Source organism: Paramisgurnus dabryanus, chromosome 10, assembly GCF_030506205.2.
Source record: "Paramisgurnus dabryanus chromosome 10, PD_genome_1.1, whole genome shotgun sequence".
Taxonomy (NCBI): domain Eukaryota; kingdom Metazoa; phylum Chordata; class Actinopteri; order Cypriniformes; family Cobitidae; genus Paramisgurnus; species Paramisgurnus dabryanus.
The window spans coordinates 31,178,599-31,189,412 of record NC_133346.1 but is presented as its reverse complement, the minus strand read 5'-3'; the positions used below and the strand labels follow the sequence as shown (position 1 = coordinate 31,189,412).

The following is a 10,814-nucleotide window of genomic DNA, read 5'->3' as shown; positions in this document are numbered from 1 at the left end:
ATTTTCTTGGAATACTTTGTAAAAAGGAGGTGGTTTTCATATACACAGCTGAACAGGAGACTTGCACAATTCAAATATCTGGATTCTGATGCTGGTTCTGCCCCTTCCCAGGTATGTGAAAAATGCAGAAAGTTAGGTGGTCAAGCAGCTGAGAACTGGTGTCTCCTCAGAATTCTTCCTGTCATAATTGGAGACAGAGTAGAGTCACAAGATCCTGTACGGCAACTGACTGTTAAGTTGAAAGAACTGGTTGAGCTAGTGTGTGCTCCCAAGATTACCACTGCACAGATTGCATATCTCAATGTCTTAATACCAGAATATCTGGAAACCAGAAAGGAGCTGTTTCCTGGTCAAAATTTGAAACCAAAACACCATTACATACTTCACTATACGTCACTCATTTTGAGTCTTGGACCTTTAATTCGTTTATGGTCATTGAGATTTGAAAGCAAACATTCATACTTCAAAAGAAATATGAGAAGAACACAGAACTTCAAAAATGTATGCAAGACATTGGCACACAACCATCAACTTCTTCAAGCATATCTTCACTCACGGTCATTTTTTTCACCAAAGCTTAAAAGTGTTGACTTGGCCACATAATCTCCTCATTTGTACAGTGATGCTGTGTGCAAAGCTGTTGAGAAGAGCTTGCTTAATGAACCAGACTTCGTTTCAACACGGGTAGAATACAAGGGTACCCTCTACAGGAAAGGAAACTTAATTTGCCTTACATGTGAAGAGGAATATTTTATTTCACAATTTGGACAGATTGAGCTGATTTTCGTGAAAGATGATGATGTGACTTTTCTTGTTACTCCACGTCCCTCAATGTATTTGCATGATTATGGACTTTATGAGATTTTGCCTGCGACAAAGGAACTAATTTGTGTAAATGCTGAGGACTGTCTGGATTATTATCCCTTAAATGAGTACAGTTTTATGGGACTGAAGGTCATTACTCTGAAGCACAGCGTTGTTCATCTGTATAAAAGGATAAACTGTCCTTTCCCAACAGAAATGGATGCATTTGTAGCAGAGTAAGGAAGGTTATCTGCTCATTAGGTCACGTGATGTGTGAATCATTATATAAAGGCATGTATTTGGTTACCTGGCTATGCATCATCCTTGTCACCGCCCTCTTGTTGGACCTCATTCATGTTTTCTCCAGGTATGTGCGTTAGCAGCGTGTAACCTTCCGGCAAACTTTATGTGCGTTTGTTTACGTTACTTTGTTTAACACTACAGGATAATTTGACTACCGTTGTTGGCGTGGGCTGTCTGCTATCCCAGGTATGTGCGCTCTATTTGTTGGACTATGGGAACTGGTGTACTGAAACTTACATGCTGGACCATTTCAGCGTGCTTTGGCGTCTGGTTTGTGAACAGTGAACAACGTTCATTCTAGCGAAGACGCTTTCGTTTAGTGAGTTACGACCGCTAATCTTTGGTACGTATTTTGTTTCTATTCGCGCTGGTTTGTCAATTTCTAACCTTTTAAAATAATAATATCCTGTTATATGCTCGGCAGGTTGATCTGGTCTTCCGACCACTTTCCGGGGAATGAGAGGGTTAATTTCGAGGGTTTGACTGCGCTGCTGTTTTGCCTTTGAAACTGTATGGGTCACTTTTGAATCCGATTTTAGGCAACGGGGCTTCACTCGGTATGCCGGTATTTGTGTCAGCGACTTTGTGTTTATTCACATGAACTTCTTGTGTCCATGGTTCACTGATAAGTCGCTTAGTTAATGTGGGTTTAGTGTTTTACTACATTTATTTGTTTTTTTTCTTGTGTAATTGAGATTTTTTTTTTAATTATTTTGCTTGTTTTCTTATTTTGTATGTGGTTTAATACCACTCTTTCTTTGGTCCTGTTTGGGAGTCTGCTGTGTATTAGTCTGGGCCTAACTATTATAGTCTGATGTTACGGCCCAGTTTCCCTGTAAACCTTTAATGCCTGCCTGTGCATCAGTCTGGGCCTAACTATTATAATCTGATGTTACTGTCCAGTTTCCCTGTAAATCATTAATGCCTGCTTGTGTATAAGTCTGGGCCTAACTATTACAAATTGAGGTTATTGCCCAGTTTCCCTGTAAACCTTTAACGCCTGCATGTGTATTAGTCTGGGCCTAACTATTATAAGTTGAGGTTATTGCCCAGTTTTCATGTAAACCTTCAACGCCTGCATGTGTATTAGTCTGGGCCTAACTATTATAAGTTGAGGTTATTGCCCAGTTTCCTTGTAAATCTCTAATGCCTGCATGTGTATTAGTCTGGGCCTAACTATTACAGATTGAGGTTATTGCCCAGTTTCCCTGTAAACCTTTAACGCCTGCATGTGTATTAGTCTGGGCCTAACTATTATAAGTTGAGGTTATTGCCCAGTTTTCCTGTAAATCTGTAATGCTTGCATGTGTATTAGTCTGGGCCTAACTATTCTAAGTTGAGGTTATTGCCCAGTTTTCCTGTAGATCTCTAATGCCTGCATGTGTATTAGTCTGGGCTTAACTATTATAAGTTGAGGTTATTGCCCAGTCTTCCTGTAAATCTCTAATGCCTGCACGTGTATCAGTCTGGGCCTTACTATTACTACCCTATAAGGCTTGTGTTTCTTATTGGTAGACTATAACCTCCACGTGTGCATCAGAGCTGGCTTGATGATTTGTAAGTACTACTATAGGTGAGTTTACTGTCAGTTTGTGCCATCAAGTCCGCTGGTGGCGTTTGACTCACAGCATATGTAAAGGTACTGCCTCTTTTGAACGTGGGCTATTTAATTTTCTTTTCCATTTGTATCAGTGTTTAGTAGTTTTTGTTGTTTTTGTTTTGTGATTTATATTTAATATTGGTTTATGGTGTGTAACTAATTGTGGGTTTGTTTTCTTTGTATTTTTGTTTGTAGTTTTTTTTTTTTTTTTTTTTTTTTGACGATTGTGTGGGGTGGGTCATTCTTTTGGATGGGAGGAGATAATTTTGTATTTTTCTTTTTGAGTGATTTTTACACTGTTTGCTGTGCTGAATCTATACCTTTCACACGTGTGCCGTGTGTGCGTGGTGTTGGGGTGATTCCATGTGTAACCGGGGGTTGTTATCTCCTCTTGTTTGAGTTGAGGCCCAGCCAATGTTAATTGTTTTGTATGTGTTGTGCTGATTTTATAAGTGACTGAAGACCAGTGTTTGATACTCTTTTTAGCTAATACCAAATAAAGGTGTATATTTTTCATTATTCTCGTGCTCTTGTCTCTTGCTCACTTCTAAGGTAACGAACCTGTGTCCTTTTTGGACTGTTCCCCCGGTATATTTGGGGGTGGCGTAGTCGAAAGCTGTGCCCTTTTTGGGCCTTGTTGGTATTTCATAATCTTCCAATAGAGAAATTATATTTCAACCTGACCGCTCTGCTACACATTGTTGCATTTTATTGAGACTGTGTTCCCAAACCCTACTACTTCAAAGCTAGCCATAGAGGGTTTGAACAGCCTAGGTGTGGAGACCATAGATGAACTACAGTTTTTGAAAGATGATGATCTAGGTGGCTTTCTGAGACCAATTGAAGCAAGAAAACTAATAGCCCAAATCGCAAGTAAGTTTTCAAATCAATGGTTATTTTTACATATACAGTAGTCAACATTTGAAGTGGATCAAAAAAGTTCATTAAGTTAAACAAGAACAGGTATTGGGTATTGGTTTTAAGACAACTATTATGAAAGGTTTGATCCACTTTAAATGACTATTGTACATGCATACAATTAGATGAAATGGAAAAAACAACACCCCAGGTCTCTTTCATTCTGTACTTTAAACAACATTAAACAATCCACAAACATTTTGAAAGCAAACGATGTAATTTGTCAATTCTTGGAATTCCTATACAGAGCATTGTGAGCATGCCCAGCCTTTAGCATGCGCAGTTTACAGAGATGTGTGGGTGTGGTTGTGTGTAGAAATCTGCAGATTTATTGTACACTAGTCAACATTTGAAGTGGATCAAAAAAGTTCATCAAAGTTGTCCTAAGACAAGAAAAAGTTTTGTATTTTGATCCACTTCAAATTTGAATAGTAGTTTGACAAAGAACAAACTGTGATGGCACGGGGCCCTAAAACATTGATTTTGAAAATTGCATATCTTGTGATCCGTACATGTGCCACTGTGGTGACTCTGTGGTGCATGAATAGCCAAAATATCATCCAGTTGTGTGTCATCCGCAGCTTATGCCAGCAGAGAGTGAATACGGTTGTGCGTTGTTCAAAGCAACTACAGGGCAGTGCAGCAAATCACAAGCAACATGTTAAATGTGCCATTTTATGCTAGTGATTTGTTGCACTGTGGTCCTGCGGTCCCTGTGAACAATGCACAACAGTGTCCCCTCCTCTCTGAAAATAATGCACTGTGGACATAAAACAAGTCTGTGCACCACTTGCATATTCACACATGTGCATATTCTATAATGTGGCACATTAACAACCCACAATGTCCCATGCCATCTCTGTTTGTCCGTTATTACACTTCAATAAATCTGCAGCTTGGCAATAGGCAATTTTGCAAAACATTAAAGCTGCATTAAAAGTTCATCCTATAACCTGTGGACATTGGTTTATCTTCTAGGTGACAGTAGCTGTGAAACTTAATTCTATGATCTTGACTGGCATTATAGTTTTGATGTTCCATGGCAAAAAATGCCAGCAAGTTTTATGGAAAAGTTGCAAAATGGGGAAAGGCCAAGTTGCTCTGAGAGAAGACAGTTGGTCTGCGTTGTTTCGTCTGAGATCCTGGAAGTCAGCAAATGTCCAGCAAAAAAACATGTATCAGAAATAGCCAGACAGATGGTGATTACATACCCAAACTCTTTTAGAGATGAGATTAATTCCCAGGTTGTAGTAAGTGAATATGATTCTCTCCTCAAACAACTGGTGTGTAGAATTGACAATTGTAAAAGAGCAAAAGCTATTAGTACACCACTTTGTGGTACTCTAGAAGTATCAGCAAACAAACGAAAGTCGGTGTATGGTTGTATAAATTCTGATCCACAAATGCCAGTTGGAGAAACATCTGGATTGCAGCAGGAAAAAAAAGAGAAGTTGCTAGTAATGTTTCAAAATAACAAAAGTGATGTAAAGACAATCTATGACTTAATGACTTCTACTTACACTTCTCAAAGAAACGACATCCAATCTGGAATAGAAACCAATGATTTACTTGATGCGTGGCCATATCTTTTTCAGCCAGCAGGAATAAAAGCACACTTTAAAGAGCTCACTGGCATTGACATAAATGTCACCGGGTGACTATATATATATCAAACACCCACTCTTCTGAAGAGTCTAAAGGCACTGTTGATCCGGGAATCGCTTAAAGCGAGTGGAAAGAGTGCGGTGGCCGAAGTAGGCGAAAGGAAGGAGTGGAGGCTGTTTGTAAAAGGAGCCCTCAAAATACAAGAGAAGTTTGTCCGTGTTGTGTTCTGTTGGCGGTGTCTTGTTGTGCTGTGCTGTTGTGCTGTAGTTACTATGGAGGAATTGGAGTTGGATGAACTGGGAAAAGAAACATCGCTAAAGCGAATCACCAAGACGGCTAAGTTGAAGACGGTTGCGGTTTTCAATGTGGATAGCCGGGGAGCCTCAGTAAGCGTGAGTAAACGAACTCTACCATTGGGAATTACTAAGCAAAGAGTATCACCTGAGCTTGTGTTGTGAGTAGCCACGTAGCGTTGCGGCCCCACTGGAGAGAGAAGCGTGGGCGAGCCGGGGAGCCACACTGGAAGCAGAGAACATATGTGAGTAGCATCGAAGTCTGTATCGTAGATTATAAACACAAAAGTATTACTTGACCTTGTGTGAGAGTTCTCCCGTAACGTTGCGGCCCCACTGGAGAGAAAGAAGCGTGGGCGAACCAGGGAGCACCAGAATCACCACAGGGGGGTCCTGTGTTCCTCTCCTATTCATTTCATCTCCTCCACCAAGAAAAACCACCCAACCAACCACACGGCGGGCCCGGATCGAGTCTGGTTTCGTCCGTAATTCACGAAGTGTGTGTGTGTAGTGCCGTGGGTGAGTCCTTGTCTTCATTTGTGTGTGTACATCTAATAGCCTGCAGTGTCGTGCTGTGTTCATGTCGATAGAAGCCACTTCGAGACCAGAGGAGTCGTGAGGAGATTCTAGCTGTTGAGGTCGGTGGAGTGTGGGTTGAAGAAACTTGTAAAGTGGGATTTCCTTGAGTGTGTAGTGACGAACCCTTTCCCTTGACGAGTGGATGGGCAGTGGTGAAGCATCTGGACGGTTGAAGTGAGTAGACAAATTTACGATCAATACTTGTGCCGAGGGGCTGTTGGGCTGACGGCTGTGAGAAATAACTATCTTTGTGTGGAGCCTCTTCAAAGGTTCGCCCCTGTTCTGTGTTTCCGACGCCATGAGTGGAGTAAGAACCAGGGAAGCGTTCGGCTCTACACTGTTGTCCTCGATGTCCTTTCCCCTGCCCTTAGAGGCCGTAAGTCGAAGCACATCGTGCAAACCCCCACGTTGTTAAGTCCACTGCCCTCGAGTGAAGAGGAAGTAAGGAGGAAAAGTCCCAGTCTTGTGTAAGACGATTGATTGTAAATGACCATCTCTTGAGTTTTACAGAATCCCTGTATCTGATGTTCTCTCTTTACTATATATTGAACATCAGTTACCCTGTAGAACTGGGAGCCACACTAGAATTCTTGCAAAGGTAATTCATAAGATGCATTCCTTTTGGTTAAGAAGGTTACAACAATTATTTAAGGTTTAGGGGTGTGACGGTCATTATATAACCGTGAGACCGACGGTTATAGTTGAACACCGTCATTAGAACCCTATAACCGCCAAAACCGTGTTATTAAAATATATAAAAAAAAAAATTATCATAAAGAATTTTTAAATACTAATTAAAAACAACTGTTAACAGTCTGTGTGTTACACGACCCCTCACGTTCTCACGCAGTGAAAAATACAGAGCGGAGCACACAATGACAACGCGCTGACATACAGGACAAACCAGGTTACTTTTCGGTTACTTTTGAGATTTAACATATTAAACAAAGTCTCACCTTTCAAATCATCTCTTCCTTCTAGTTAATTTATAGCATCAAATAAACATGAATGACATGACCATGAGAAGGAATGTTGTTTTAACCGCGGAAAGGCGTCAGTACACTCCGCTTTTCAAGTTCAAATCCTCCCATGCTAATCTACTAACTCTCTTGAACGCACATTCACTGCTAGTTGTCTTGCTGTTAATTTTAAAGAAACGTAGAGCAAGTAGCTAATCAGTGTCTAGTTTATTCAAACGAGAGCGTTTGCTGCGCGTGGCCATTGTGCTTTTACACCGGCTGCGTTTAATAACAATCTCAAGTTCACATTACTTTCTTTTACCTGCATTTATGAGCAAAACCTCTTCAATACGCTTTTAATCCACATTGTTTTCGTGCTGTTCTGGTCCGTGTAATGACAGATATAGACACAATTACAGACATAAAAGGCCCAATGCACAAATCTGTTTCTCTGAAGATTATTAAAATAGATGATAGATAGAGGATTAATTTATGCTGGGCAGAGAGTGACAGCGCAGTCTTCTGGCAAAAGTGTGTTTTTTAAATATTTCATTGCTTTCTGTTAAATTGTTCAAAGTTATTACTGTTAAAACACACTTGGCATCACATTCATGATTTTATGGTAAAATGACACTTTCTCGTCAATCCACGAGCATTTAAACGAGCAAAACGCCCCCCACCGACGGTTATGTGACGAACCGTCACATTTGACTCACGTCACAACCGTCATCACCGATTCTGAAACCGGCACACCCCTATTAAGGTTATTGTTTGTGTTGTTTTGTTTTAAAGGTGCATCTTTAGAATAAATCCTCATAAAGGTACCAAGGTGGAAAAGAGAGAGAAAAAGAGAGCGTACTCTGTCAACCCCAGAGTATTGAATCTGACGTCAAAAATTGCTGCATTTGACTGGGGAGAGTAACGGGTATAGAAGCTTTGTTGTCTTGTATAGTAGTGGTAGACTTCATTTTCTGTGTTTATCATTCATCGATGATAAAGTGCACCAAATACAATTTTTAACTCCAATAAATGTGATGTAATTGTCTGAGAGTATTTGTTTAAGGCTTGTTGCTGTTTCTGCCCTTCTTTTGGTTTGTGTTTTAATTATAACTGTTTGTGTCCCCACAGATGTGGTCTTTCAGAAGATTGACATTTCTCTGAAGAACAGGACAGACAGACTTTTTGTACATCAGTGCAGTGCTTTGTTCCTTAAATAATTTTTATAACCTTGTGATGTGATTGGGATTGTCAGAATACAGGCCCAGTGTTTTGTTTGTTTGAAAATTGAACAAATTTGTGTTCTAAAACATGCCTTATCCATTTTTACCCATGTGACATGTTCGGGATAATCAGAATCCAGGTCGACCTCTCTCTTTTTTTTTTTTTTTATTGAACTAATTTGTGTTCTAAAACATGACATTTGCTGGAAGTGTTATTTCCATTCCATTTTAAAGGCTTGCTATATAATAAAAAGCTAAAGTTGTTTACAGCAATACTCCGGCTCCCATCATTTATTGTACAACATTTTACAAAAGTGTTAGCTGTTTTTCGTGTATTTTGTAAATATGCAGTACAATTTCTGTTTCAAGTATTTTTCATTAGTTTTTAGCATTACATCTGTCACACAGTATGCCAAGATGACACGGAACATTTTGTTTTAAAAATATTATGGCATGAAAACATGTAAGCCCAGATTTGCTAACTGTTTGTGGCAGTGCACACTTTCTTAATGTGTTTAAAAGAACTGTCAGGGTTTACTGAAGACATGATAGAAAGGCATGCACAGTGATTATTGCATCTCGACCTAATTGGATATGCATTTGTAGGACATTTCCTTTATGAAAGCACAGTATTAAGGTATTCAAATATAAGTGGCTTGCAGTAGTCTGTTTACTGCTTAGTCTCTTTAACGCCTCCAAAAAGCATCCCTTAACCCTTTTTTGTGCCTGACCTGACAGTGATGGTTGCTAATTACACTTTTTTATTTGGTCTTTATGGAAGTGAGCTGCTGCAGATGTGTTCTTGCACAGTGTAGGTTTAGTTGTAGAAAACATTCAAATTTATCCTGAAGTCTATTTTACTCTACCAAAAACAATATTAGCACATTTTAAGTTAGGATGCATGCTATTTACCATTAATGTGATTGTTCACATTATGAAAATCTGTCTTGTACTCTCAAGTTGCATAAATTAATTTGTTTTCCTAACCACAAAGAAATTTATTTTCACTAATGTTTGTAACCAAACAGTTCAGTGACAACTTTGACTTCCATGGTATTTTTTTCGACTATGCACTTAAGTCATGACTCATGACTAGGGTTGGGAATCGTTAGAAATTTTCCGGTTCCGATTCCAGTTCTGCCTAACGATTCCGGTTCCATATAATAAAAAATAATGCACAATACTTAAACAATTCAATTTGTGTTTATTAATTACTGATAAAATATTTTAAATGTAAAATGATTAATATTTTCACTTTTTCAGTCACTAGGCCTATATCATTTATTCCTGTTGTAGTCCTCGTAAGATCCTACCTGTTGAAGTGAACATGATAGCAGCAGTAGTTCTCAAACATATGATTTGAGATTTATTTGCTGGAGCAAGTGTTTTGTCATATATCCTGAAAAGGCTGCTGTACAAGTAATAATTTTTGTATGTGCATGCGTATAGGCTTATATATAATGCATACATATATTTTGAAATATAAAAATGTAAATGAGGATCAGATATACATTTCTTAACAAACATGCGTGTTCATATGCGCTGACTTCTTTTCGCCGGAGGCTGCTCGTCACAACATCAAGCAATGCTTAGGTTACTTAGCAACGACAGACGCTTTGGAGCGTCCACGCGCTTTGGAGAAAAGTGGCGCGATCACGTTTTCCGCTTGGTTTTAGATGCGAAATGTGAAGCAATTGAGCATAATGTGCATGGCCATTTCGGTCGGTGATGCTCGAGCCCCGGTGCGACCACGGGATCGGCGCGGCTATGTGCATGTTTATTTTATCACTTTCATCCGTGAAACAACACACGGTTCAAGTGAGGTATACGAGTATCTTTTATGCATGTTTAATTCTTGTTTTTTCCCCTTCATTTCATTTTATAATATTCTCACACTTGTACTGTGCTTGTGATGCTTTTCATAATAAAAAAAAAAAAAAAAAAAAAAAAAAAAACACACGGTTCAAGTGAGGAACCTTTTTTATAATGTCTGCACAGTGCTGAAAACGCATGTTGCTATACTGGTAGTGCAGATTGATACTTTTTCGCAACCTTGACCAAGAATATCTAACCTCATTGTTCCGCCCCCAAGCCAGCGGGTCATCACTGATATCGGTTTATAGTGCATTAACTCTTGAGTCTTATGTCCGTTTGCTTTCACGCGAACTTGAAGACATCTCGCTGGGTGAGACTGTACTTTATATTTTTCATAGTTATTTAACAAACGGATGATATGTATGACATGCATGAAAGAAGGAAACAACATAATACATTGTGTCTGATCACCATGAACTTTACAAAATATGCGCAATTTAACGTCTTCAGTGGCACAGGTACTAGTGTGGGTGTGTAAGCCTCATCTCGTAGATCTGACGCTTCAAAGTCCTTGGTTCGAATCTGCATTTTATACCTTTTGGTATCACAAATCACATCGAAAAGGCATTTATTTTCAACAAAATGAAGTAGAAATAAAGTGTCTAACAAGTGTTTATTAACACTTTGTACTATCATTGCATCCTGTTAATGTACATAA

At 39.2% G+C, this 10,814-nt stretch overlaps 2 long non-coding RNA genes across 2 annotated transcripts; both read left to right on the top strand.

Annotated features, from left to right (window-relative positions):
• Window positions 1-1,168: 1,168 nt before the first annotated feature.
• Window positions 1,169-2,892, top strand: LOC141282861 (uncharacterized). Its single transcript, XR_012337712.1, has 3 exons — window positions 1,169-1,293; window positions 1,362-1,450; window positions 1,532-2,892. It is a non-coding gene; the product is annotated as an uncharacterized lncRNA (long non-coding RNA).
• Window positions 2,893-6,579: 3,687 nt separating this feature from the next.
• Window positions 6,580-8,385, top strand: LOC135753642 (uncharacterized). Its single transcript, XR_010533790.2, has 3 exons — window positions 6,580-6,700; window positions 7,854-7,986; window positions 8,190-8,385. It is a non-coding gene; the product is annotated as an uncharacterized lncRNA (long non-coding RNA).
• The last annotated feature ends 2,429 nt before the right edge of the window (window positions 8,386-10,814 follow it).